This window comes from Armigeres subalbatus, chromosome 1, assembly GCF_024139115.2.
Source record: "Armigeres subalbatus isolate Guangzhou_Male chromosome 1, GZ_Asu_2, whole genome shotgun sequence".
NCBI classification, from domain to species: Eukaryota; Metazoa; Arthropoda; class Insecta; order Diptera; family Culicidae; genus Armigeres; species Armigeres subalbatus.
In genome coordinates this window covers 52,426,247-52,439,026 of record NC_085139.1, presented here as the reverse complement: position 1 = coordinate 52,439,026, position 12,780 = coordinate 52,426,247, and the positions used below count along the sequence as shown (strand labels likewise).

The 12,780-nt window shown below is 44.4% G+C and overlaps 1 protein-coding gene across 6 annotated transcripts in view; it reads left to right on the top strand.

Annotated features, from left to right (window-relative positions):
* Positions 1-12,780, top strand: part of LOC134225427 (cystinosin homolog) — a 95,367-nt gene that overhangs the window by 656 nt on the left and 81,931 nt on the right. For 2 of the 6 annotated variants that reach the window (XM_062705509.1, XM_062705562.1), the window contains exon 2: positions 6,114-6,750. The exons of 1 other annotated variant lie outside the window; for it this stretch is intronic. The gene's annotated coding sequence lies outside the window, so the exon portion shown is untranslated. The remainder of the gene's footprint in view (positions 1-6,113; positions 6,751-12,780) is intronic. 3 more of the 6 variants (XM_062705524.1, XM_062705537.1, XM_062705517.1) reach the window with 3 other exon arrangements.

Genomic DNA, 12,780 nt, shown 5'->3' with positions numbered 1-12,780 from the left:
TGAATTCTGCCGTGTTAGGGCGGTCATGACTTTTTGTGACATTTTTGTAATTTCGAGCTATATCCATTAGCTCTTACAAAAAGATATGGGTGGATGAAGATCGTAGACTGAAATCGCTAGCGAATCTACAGAAAAATCACCGACGAACCGACGTGTCACTCCATGGAAAATAATTCAAATTTGCTGCCCACGACGCCATGATGAAAAATCATCAAACACCACCGCCATCCCCATAATGGCTCGCGAAGTTTTCATAGCTCAGCCACCAACCTACGTGTATTAACATTGCAGCGGAGTTGTGTCTTAGCTCATTTGACAGGAGCGATCGCCCGCAAAAGCGAATGACCGTTGAAAAACGTGAGACAATCAGATAGCACCAGTGACACGTCGGTTCGTCGGTGGAAAAATGTTGAAACGGAGAAGGTCTTATCTCATTTGTCGCTGTTTGCTTCTTTTTATTACTTACTAGCAGGGTTTCGACTTTTCGTTTCAATGAGACCAAAGCAAGCGTTTTTCGGGCCAAGGGAAAATCTTGTTTCGTTGTTTATGTTGAGGATCATCTTTCACCCATCAATCTTTTCTCTAGAATTAGCATTGGAAGATGAACGAAAATCTTGCCTATTAGATGAAAATCCTTTTTCATTTCATTACTTTCACCTTTCACTCACTTTTCGCGAGAATTATCACAGAACAATTACAAAATTGTATGGCCGTGCCGGACTCGAACCCAGAATAGTAACAATAATAGCTGTGGGGATGCGCTTACTTTAGCCACACCACCACGCTATCTGTATGAAAGCGTTAAGTTATTTGTTCCACATAAGCTACTACCATTTGCATTGATGATGCCACGAAAAGACCTGAATATGAAAGAAAAAGAGCAAACCAACGTTCAGCGGCAATCGAAGTGAGCGAAAAATTGTTATCACTCTCCAGGCTGTTTTTCTTTCCCGAAAAGCGATTTCTCCCCGAAAACTGTCGTGAGGGAAAATCATGTGCTCCTGAGATTGAGTGAGCATTATGAACCTTGCTTACTAGCAGCCTAAAACTGATTTAATCTCTGATTAGTTCTCGAGTTATGCAGAAATTGGTGTTTCGTTTGTATGGGGGGGGGGGTCTCGAATAATCTCAAGAACCTTCCCCGGCCCCAAAAACCTCTATTTCACGCCGATCGGTTCAGTAGTTTCTGAATCTAAGAGGGTCAGACAGACAGAAATTCATTTTTATGTATATAGAAGATTAACGTTATTTTTTCCATTGATTTCAGTTCTTCACTAATTACGATTTTTACGAGTTAAAATAATTCTCTAAAAAAAAAAAAAAAAAAAAAAAAAAAAAAATTCATCATTCCAGTTCGAGACAGCAACACGTACGGACGTGTTTTTTGCTCGCGCATTTTTTCGAAGTGTTTTTTCTCGTTCGTTCGCTGTTTACGTTTCCGCTTGTCGCGTTGGCGTTATTTTCTCCCGGACCCGTCATGGGAGACTCGGTGGCCGATTCGGTCGCTGGAAAAGTGCCTAAGCGCACTGCTCTTGGAGGCGCGGGTAACCCCTCCAAGCAGCTTTTGCAGAGCAACGTGTTCTCGCCGTTGCCGCTTGATGACGCCGGCAATCCGCCGAAAAAGAGGAAGAAGCAGCAATCGCAGCTGCCGCAGGTGCAACCGGAGCGGAAGGAGAAGTGCCCGCCCGTGTTTGTGAAGGGCGATCCGCCGGATTTACGCCCAAAAATTCGCCAGCTGATCGCTAAGGGGCTGAAATGTACTTTTCGGCTCTGCAGCGAGGGCGTGAAAGTGATGCCGGCCAACAGGGACCATCATCAATCCGTCGTGGAGTTCCTCGAGGTCCACAAGTATGAGTACTACACTCATGACCACCCCGGCACGAAGCCGCTCAAGGCTTTGCTGCGAGGACTTCACGACATGAAGGAGGAAGAGCTCCAAGCAGAGCTTGAAAGTTGCGGACTGAAGCCAGTAGCCGTCCACAAGATCGCTCGTCACGACAAGGCGAGGAGATATCGCGACCAGCTTTACCTGATCCATCTGGAGCACGGCTCCACTACCTGGAAGGACCTGAAGCTGGTTGGCGTTATAAATTACACCGTCGTTGACTGGGAGCGATATCGGCCAGTGCACCGCGATGTCACGCAATGCACTAACTGCTTCAATTTCGGGCACGGCACCAGGAACTGCCGCATGAAGCCGCGCTGCAACAAGTGTGGCGAACCCCATCCGACGGACGAGTGCGACAAAATGGAGGTGGCCGATCCCAAGTGCGCCAACTGTGGCGACAAACATCGGGCCACCACAAAGGGCTGCCCAAAGCGAGCCGAGTTCCTGGAAATCCGGAAGAAGGCTTCCACCAGGACCATTCCGAAGAAGAACCGTGTTCCTGTAATCAACGAGGTGAACTTTCCAGCCATCCCGGCTCCCCGTCGTGTGATTCCAATACTCCCACCGCTACAGCCGCACAAGCGACTGGCAGCGGCAGCTGCATCGGTCCAAGCTCCAGCATCGTCGGCACCATCCACCAGCGAATGGCCCCCGCTTCCTCCTCCTGGGTTCCGTCGGCAGTCGGAGAACGAAGCCGTCCAACCGGAAGAATCTGCCCCGCTGTACACTCCGGAGCAACTGATGCCGATCTTCGCGCAGCTCGCCACTCGACTGCGCGGCTGCAAAACCCGATTCGACCAGGTCTTCACACTTGGCATGTTCATCATTGAAAATGGCTGCTAGGGTGGGCCTGGTCAACTGGAACGCTTGCTCGCTAAAGAGCAAATCAATCGAGCTGAAGGATTTCCTTGAGGAGAAGGAAATAGACGTGGCGTTCATCACCGAAACGCACCTAAAACCGGAGGTGAACGTCAACATCCCGGACTTCCGCATCGTGCGACTCGACCGGCCGACCAGGGGAGGTGGTGTGGCCATCGCTCTTCGCTACAACATCAACTGTCGTCTGCTTCCAAGCTTCCAGCTCAATGTCATCGAGGCCATCGGTGTCGAAATCACCACTTCGGTCGGCACAATCGCGCTCATCGCGGCGTACTGTCCAACGCAGGCCAAAGCCGGCGATGGATCATCGGCTGCCCTTCGGAGGGACATCGTCAAGCTGACGCGGAGGCAAGGCCAGTATATCATTGCCGGCGACTTGAATGCCAAACATCAAGCCTGGGGCAACAGTCGCGGCAATCGAAACGGCACCATCTGGAGCAACGACATGGAGGAAGGCCACTACACGATCCTGAGCGCGGATCCCCCACCTCGGCTGAGTCGGTCAGCTGCCCACGCAACGCTCGACCTCTACGTAACAAACCTGAGTGACCACGTCTCGCAGCCGGTTGTATACCAGGAGCTCAGTTCGGATCACTATCCGGTGGTGGCGGAACTGGGCTCCTCGGTCAATCGGCACCAGCAGTTACGGCGGAACTACCACCGAGTGAACTGGCAGCGTTTCCAGCAGTGCGTCGATAACACCGTCGACTACGAGGTGCGTCCGGAGACGCCGGAAAGTATCGACCGCCAGCTGTGCGCTATCGAGGAGGCGATCACGGCGGCCCGAGAGCAACACGTACCGACGGCTCGGCAGGTAAGCAACTCCTTAAACATCGATACACTCACCAAAGATTTGATTCGATTGCGGAATGTCACTCGCAGGCAGTTTCAGCGTACTGGACTGCCTGAGCTTAAGGCACGCTGCAATCGAATCACAAAATTATCAAGGCCAGAATGGTGGACCTCAGAAATAACGACTTCTCGAATAAGATCCGCACTCTCCCAGATTATGCTAAGCCGTTCTGGAAAATGACCAAAATTCTAAAATCCAAGCCTCGGCCCATTCCACCTTTGATCCCACTAGACAATAATGGCTCTAAGGATCGCTTGATAACTCCTGCAGAGAAGGTCGCTGAAATAGGTCGTCACTTCGTCAGCTCACACAATCTTGGGCAGAACATCGTCAGTCCACACGAAGCAGCCGTCAACGAGCATGCTAACAACATCCATTTGATTCCCAACGACTTCTCGGAGGAGTTGGAGATCTCAGCTGACGAATTGACGGCCTATATCAAATCGTCGAAGAACATGAAGGCCCCAGGCTTCGACAGCATCCTGAATCTCGAGCTCAAACACATGAGTGCTCCGTTCTTTGAGCACCTCTCGCTGATCTTTAATCAGTGTCTCCGGCTTAGCTACTTCCCATCGTCCTGGAAGTCAGCGAAAGTCATCCCCATCCGGAAGCCTGGGAAGGATCCTTCCTCTCCCAAAAGTTATCGACCCATCAGCCTTCTCTCAGGGTTATCCAAGCTATTCGAAAAAGCTATTCATCATCGGGTACTTGAGTCTGCCGAAAATCTCAACATCTTGCTCGAGGAACAGTTTGGTTTCCGACGCGGTCGGTCAACTGTACACCAACTGACCCGAGTTACCAACGTCCTCAGACGGAACAAGTTTGTCTCGAAAACATCCGCCATGGCCTTACTCGATGTCGAGAAGGCATTTGACAATGTATGGCATGATGGCCTGGTGTACAAACTACAACGCTACAATCTTCCCAGCTACCTGGTGAAAATCATCAACAATTACCTGTCGGCAAGGACATTCCGGGTCTCAATCAGCGGAGCGAGTTCCAATGCGCACAACATCGTCGCAGGCGTCACCCAGGGCAGTATCCTCGGGCCCCTGCTTTTCAATCTGTTCACCTCCGACATGCCAGAACCTCCAGAAGGCGGCATTCTGTCTCTGTTCGCAGATGACACAGCCATCGTCTACAACGGTAGAGTGATCAGAGCGCTAGTGGCAAAACTCCAACGAGGCCTGGATGCCTTGACAGAGTACCTCACCAGCTGGAAGATCTGTATCAACGCGGCGAAGACCCAGGTCATCATTTTTCCCCACTCCAAATCCCCTAAACTTGTTCCGCCTGGGGACTGTAAAATCATCCTCAATGGCACGACTGTGGAATGGGCCAATGAGGCCGACTACCTTGGCTTGACCCTCGACAGCAAGCTTATCTTCAGGCAACAGGTTGACAAAACGGTGACAAAGTGTAACGTCTTGTTGAAACTACTGTACCCTTTGATCAACCGCCGGTCGTCATTGTCCCTGAAAAATAAACTTGCTGTCTACAAGCAAATCATCCTCCCTGTGATCGAATATGGCATGCCGGTCTGGGAGAGCTGCGCTAAAACCCACCACCTCAAACTTCAACGGGTCCAAAACAAATTCCTGAGGATGATCCTCAACACCCCTCCCAGGACAAGAACATCCGAGGTCCACCGTCTGGCCGGAATAAAAACCTTACATGAACGCTTTGGTGAGTGTAGAGAAAAGTTTAGGGTCCGTTGCTTGCATTCGGATCAGGCTCCAATTAGGGCGCTAGTTCCAATCTAGGTTATCAAATTTTTATTGTAAATATTAGTGTACATAGTAGTTAGGTTATCAAATTTTAAAAAACACACCAGCGCCTCCTAAAGGCCGTCATGATACATTATATTTTAAAAATTAAGTAATAGCATAATAATAATAATAATAACAATAATTGAAATTGAAGTTGGAGGGCCATGCCGGCCGATCACTGTACATGTATAAAATGATTGTAGAACAAAAAATGATTTAAATAAAGAAGAATTTTACTACTACTTACTTCTCTAAAAATAAACTCTTGTACAAGGGCTGAGTTTTGGTATTTACTGTGTTGGCGAGGTCGGGACGAGCTAGCCTAGCCTAATTTTGCAAACTGATCCTCTAATAAGCGTTTAGTCCAGTTAAAACTTGTTTCCCAGTCACTTTCATCAACCTTCAAATATTCTATGAGCCGGATGCTTGCTCATCTTATCCATCAATTTCTATCAAGATCGATGTTTGAAGATCTCAACATTCGCAAAGTCATGCCGAAAAATATAATTCTTCTGTGGCATAAACCACAAGTCTTGGAATCAACCGGACTTGGCGTTCCGCAGTCCTCTAGACATTGGACGGCGATGCGTCCTATCCATCCAATTGACGGCAATCAACAATTTTGCGGCTGACCGAAATTGACCTTTTGATCTGACCACGCCAACTGACTGACTGGTGGTGCGGTCAAGATGAGTCCATCGCACGCTTTTTCTATTTTTATTAGAATACGAACAAATTGCCTCCTGAACCGGCTGACCTCGCCGAACCAAAGTGATGAAAGCCCTCGATCGGATTAACCCTTTCAGCCCTCGTCGCATCGAATAAAATCTAGCTTGGGAAGAATTGAACGGTGAAACGGTGAAAAGGCTAACATATGCGTAGATATTCGCAAAATCATCGTGTGTTTCTTCATTCACGGGGCGCTGCCGCCGGGCCGAACTAATCAACGAGTTAAATGGACTGAACGCACAGCAATTAATTTAATTGAACGTCACTAAGATTCGCGAACCCGCGTCGTCGTTGGCATCGTGGCAGTTTTGGGAGGGAACGAAGATACATTGCGGCGGTACATCTTCGCATGCATGCCGGCCGGTCGGTCCGTTCGTGCCGCTTATATCTTCTGATGCAATAGTGCTTTGAAATTTGTGCAGAAAGAAGATAAGAGCAGGAAGAATTTTCACTGTGAATGAAGTGAAGACCGGACAGAGAACATGTCTGGAATAGGGGTTTAGGAGCATCAACTGTTGGACAATTGGGGAAATTGTGTGGTACGCGGTGGTATTTATTCAATAATGATGCTTGGCGCCGTCATTAGTTCCACTGTTTTCGATTGAGCGGATAGAGCATTGGCAGATTGTGTGGTAAGTACTTTTTATTAATAATTAATCGATGAGTGCCCTTTGGATAAATTCGTAATATTTTATAGGGAAGAAATTAACTTAGTTTGTATTCCGTATGCTTACAATGTGATAAAATAAATTATATTTTAGTTGTGGTCTCAATACTGGTCGTAATTAAATATTTGAGGAAGAAATATTGCCAAAGGCTGTGGCCTAATTAAAAATGATATTAGGGGAATTGATTTCCCTAGGATTTTGTTAGTTTATTTTAGGTTTCAATCATGTAATATACTGCCCATAATTTAATTTCAGTTCAATGTTTGCTTAATTTCTCATCTACTTGGGACTGTTATCGATTTATGGGACACAATATTGAACAAAATTGGTTTTCGGAAAAAGGTATAATAAAATAAAAAATATGTTTTAGAGATTTTTGGATTGAAAATTTTCTCAAATTTCCTGAGCATAAAAGTATCATCGTCTTCGCCTCCTGAGCATAAAAGTATCATCGTCTTCGCCTCATGATAATTTGGCTTAGAAACCTCGCAGCTACTGACTGTGAGAGTATTTAACGAACACTAAGCAGCGATGCGAGGCCGACAATGTATTGTCGCCCGCGAAACAAATAAATTGACTGGATCTGTAGAAAACCCCGGCTTTCCGCATGACACCTTCTAGCATAATGTTGAACAACAGGCACGAAAGCGAATCTTAGTCCCTGGTGCGATTCGAACGAACTGGAGTGTTCGCTTGAAATCTTCATACAGTTTTGCACACCACGCTTTCTTTCTATGATCTACTCAATGACGACTGAGTATAATATTATTGCCCTCTCTTTTTTTCCCACGGAAATTTTACTCAATTTCCGTCAAAAGCGGGACTACTAAAAACTTTGAGCAATCCTGCTGTTGACGGAAACTTAGTAAAATTTCCGTGGGAAGAAAATAGACGGCGATAAAATTTTACTCAGTCACTGATTAGTTTTTGCCTTTCTCGTATAATAAGTATACGCAAAGGCTATAGAATCGCTCCAAAACCAAACTTTTGACGTAGTACTTACGTCTCTCTTTACTATACCGGGTGTCATTTCAAAATATTCAAATCGACCGCGTTACGCTGTGTTGAAAGATTTTAAACGTTAATAGCGTTCGTCTCAGTGGACGAATTTCTGCGGTAAGCCCCTCAATCGACAGATTTCAAGTATGCCTTCCATGTCCTTGCTTGATAAGACCCGAAAAACTTGTTTCCATAGGCATGAAACTGTTTTCAATGAAAAACATTGAGATCAAGGGAACCTATAAATATGGGTACCGCATAATTCTTGCATCATTCCATTACCACGTTCTGATTGGTGCAGACACCAGCGAATGAGCAGCCGCTGGGTCTGCCGAGAACCCATAAAATAGCGCAACGCGTTTTTTTCCTTTCATTCTGACCGGGACAAGCGAAGCAACCGCATCATCGATTGAACAGCACTCACACCTTTTAGCAGGGAATGCAGTCTGCACCGACTTTGCACCGCTTTTTTTGCTCGACACCATCGAAGCGACCATCATCAGCCGAAACCTAGCCAGTACATCAGCAGTCCACCCTACAGACCCGACAAAGCAGCAATGCTGAGCAGATACCGGCAGCAGCAGCAGAGTCGAGCCGAAACCGGCCGGCATCGGTGCTGAGCCGAGACAGGCTGAAGAAAAGCCACATGATGCAGCATGTATGTGCAAAAAAAAACGGTTTTTCAGAGAGCCAATAATAGAGATCAATATCAATGCTTTCAATACCCTTCGGGATAGAAATTGTACTTGGGTGCCAAATCCAATATTCTAGAGATAAAATTTTATGCGTGATTTTCATAAATAGCGTCAAAACTAACAGTGGATAATTTTTCTGATTTAACCGCGAAGTGGACGAGGGACTTCGCTTGACCATGCCTTTAAAGATTCATAAGATGTCCAAATCTCTCACATAATCTTATTTGGATAAAAAAAACACCAATAACAGCTTAAACATTAATAAACTATCAATCGATTTTTCATCAAATGTTGGATTTTTTGGCATTGATAAAAAATATGTAGATAAACATTGTTTGATACTGACCGCACACAAAGCGAACGTGACTGAATGATCGTCTCATGCTACCAATTCTAAATCTTATCACCCGAAATCCCATGTCCGGGTGTTTCCTTCCTTCTACTAATAACAATGTTGTCTCAGAAAAGAACACGTACTTCCCACCTGAACTGCAATTCTAGAGTGCTTTGAAAATAGGTCGTATGTGCAAAAGAGAGTCTTTCTTTGGATCTATTCTCTTTCGATTATTACGAAACTATACAAAAGTTTACTTAGAATTTCTTGGCAGATATCCAAAGACAATAGCTTTGTCTATCATGCTGAAGTGGAATCGTAGCAAAACATGCAAAACTAGCCGATTTATTAGCGAAAGAGAGCGTGATCAAAGAGAATCTCTCTTTTGCACATACGACCTATTCTCAAAGCAATCTAGAATTGGCCTGTTTCTAGCGAAAAGTCCCGTTAGGAAATAGACGCCAGCAGCGAGCAACAAGCGTAAAAAAGAAGAAGCCCTTCTCGAACGCGTTGATGATGATGACGCTTTGGCTGACAAAGAAGCGGGATACAAGACACTAGCTGATTGGCTCACCAATTGGGAAGCAGAGAAGATTCAAAATAAGGTATAAAAGAAAAGTGCATTCGCTCGCAGAGCATTCAGTCTTTTTTATACTATCACTAGAAATTCGCGGTTATTTTAAAAGATCGTTTTCTTACTTTTTGCACTTAGCCGAAGCAAACAGCCTTTTTCAAGGCTCTAAGAGTTAAAAATAATGTTCTCCTTCAGTCGCTATCGCACGGATTAGAAGGCTCTTCAGTGGAAGGGCTGAGATACAGTCTACATCCCCTGCTGAGCCAACTTGTGGTTTATTTCAGGCAGTCCTTCAGTGGGAAGGTTGCCACTGTCGAGGCTAATATTTCGTGACCGGACAGATACTTCCTGATTTTTTTTTATGGTTCTTGTTCGAGGTAGATTTGATTTCTGTGTCGGTTTGATGAGAAGATTTTGCCAAGGAATGGTGTGCAACGCCGATTATTTATCCAAAATAGTTGATGTGAGAAATTTGGACATATTATGTATCTTAAACCTTAAAGGCATGGTCAAGTCAAGTCCTACGTCCATTTAGCGGTTATGTCACAGACATTACCCACTGTTCGTTTTTTTTAGATGCTTTGGAGAACCATAGTGTTATATACCAATCGACTCAGCTCGACGAATTGTTACGCTGGTAACATTTTCAACGGAAATCCATCGCATTGGTGGTGGTCTTCGGTGTGTTGCAGCAGATCATTCAATCTCATCGAGCCAGCATTTTATATGAAGAAAGGGTTGACTATAAAAATAGTACTGTTGCGATCCCGTGCCGCCAGTGGCGATGCTTTTTTTAAATTATTGGGAAAGCGCATTGAGGAAAGAAATTTGGTTCTTCTTAGGGCTCGCATTTTCTGAACAGAAAGGTTTAATTGCGAAAATGGACTGTTTCGGCGGCATCAGCGTTTGGCGTGGAAGCTTGGTTTCTGTTAGTGATTGATTCCTTTTAAATTTACGGGCTTAATTTATTGAATACAAAAAAGCAGCTTTCCAGCGCGCGTCCCATTTTGATCGGGATTCCGCAAAGAGCGGTTTACCCATTTATAAGGCTGTGGCAATTATATTGTCACCAACAAATTATATGTTTTTCTGTTTATTAACAAGAGCTCTACTTATTATTTCCCATGTAGTGACTATATTTACTACCTAGTAACCCTCCAGATGAATTTGAGCCATAAAAATTGAAATGTCAATTTGAGAACGGTTTTTTTTACGAACAGATAGTAACCCAAGCAACCAGAAGTTCAAATTTTACTTAAATTTACTCTTAACCGAACTAATTGGTTCACTATGGTTCACATCAAGTTCCAAGCATCCTTAACGGAACTTTAAAGTTCACTTAAAGTTCCGTTACATACAAAAAATTACTTAAAATGAGAGCTGATTAAGCCAAAATAGCCCTTTTTATCCGAACTTCTGGTTGCTTGGGAAGTTTCGAGTGGAAGATGGATTTTCAGTTATAATTCGTTGAAAAATGACGACAAAGATATACTTTTTCCCATTAATAATAATTATTTTGAATCTCATGTGTTAGATTATAGCGTGATTAGCGTGAAACATACTTTGCCTTTCTTGTATATTTGGTTTTTGGATTTTTGACAAAATTGCTTGGGGAAAAAAGTGCAAAACATTTTTTTTTAATAATGATGCGTTTTCCAACTAGGACTCTTCGCTAACAATGTAACGTGCCTTGTTTTGATTTGTTTTACGTAAAACCTATTTTTTTTAAAATTTCTTATTTATTTTTGTTGCATTTCTTCCCGCTTGCAAGGCGGTGGCAAATAACATTCTCCCACATTGTCTGCGGAATTTCTATCAGAATGGCTCGCGCGCGCCGAAAATCAGCTTTCTTATATCTAATGAAGTAATTCCATTAGCCCCGCCCCTTCATTAATCGTTATGAGTGCACATTTTACTTACACCCATATCAGATCACAAAGGGGCGGGGCTAACGGGCTTAATCTATTGAATACAAGAAAGCTGCTGTCCTGCCGCGCGCGAGCCATTTTGATTCGAGTGGTTCGACATTCGATGCAGCAGAACGGACACAGTCACAGTCCGTTGTCTGGCTCGCGTGCGCCGAAAGGCATTATTATTATATCTAATGAAGTAATTTCATTAGCCCCGCCCCTTCATTAATCGTTATGAGTGCATATTATATTTACACCCATACAGATCACAAAGAGGCGGGCAAGGATGTTATCGATCATTTAGTAATTTGCGTTCGATCATTTAGTAGTTTGTCAATAACTCATTCCAGAAGCTGAATTTCAAAATGTGTTGTATGATGGACTTCTAGTGCGAAGGTTTATCTACAACTTTGCTTAATGGTTTGTTGTTAGAATTCAACTAATAACGGAGTTATAGCACTAGTTGCAGTAGCTTTAACTAAATGATTGGAATTCTGTTATCATTTAGTCTAAGTTATTGAAACTATAGCCATAGCTCCGTTACTAGTGGAATTCAAACAACCAACCATTTGGCAGAGTTGTAGAAAAACCTTAGCACTAGAAGTCCACCATACAACACATTTTGAAATTCAGATTCTGGAATGAGTTTTTGACAAACTACTAAATGATCGAACGCAAATTACTAAATGATCGATAACATCATTGGGGGCGGGGCTAACGGGCTTAATTTATTGAATACAAGAAAGCTGCTTTCCGGCGCGCGCGAGCCATTTTGATCGGGATTCCGCGGAATGAGCGGTTGGACAAAATGTGATGCACGGACACATCAGCACGAAGGCGTGGGTAGCAGTGGCAATGCTGAAAATTTATTCCAAATGGTGGAGGCTTGGCAAAAAATCATAAAATGGCGGTCGGACAATTTCAACGCAGGGTGCTGACAAACGTTTGAATGCAGTTAGTTATTGGAAAGACGCATTGGGAAAAGAAAATTGGTTCTTCTCAGGACCAGCATTTTATGGAAAGAAAGAATTAATTGCGAAAATGGATTGTTTCGGCGGCATCGGGTTGAGCGTGGTAGCTTGGTTGCTGTTAGTGATTCCATCCGTCCAAATTAATTGCATCATCTCTCTTACGATTGAGTTTTGCAACGCAAATATATTTATTTGCAACGTTTGGTTTTCGCCCTCGATGTAAGCGTACGTGGCAAAGTAAGGATTGTGATGTCCCCGACTGAAGGCCAGTCGAGTCGCTTCAGCGGCGGATGAGTTATGTTAATTCCACGGTTAGAGACTCAAAGTCTGGGAACAACTATTCAACTTCTTGATTCAGTTGGCCTCCGAGAAGTTTGCTCATTGTAATAAATCGTGCCGTGTTCGTGCATTAGCTGCCATAGCTGGTCCCGATCGATTGTATCATATGCGGCTTTGAAGTCGATGAATAGATGATGTGTGAGCACGTTGTATTCGCGGCATTTGTGCAGTA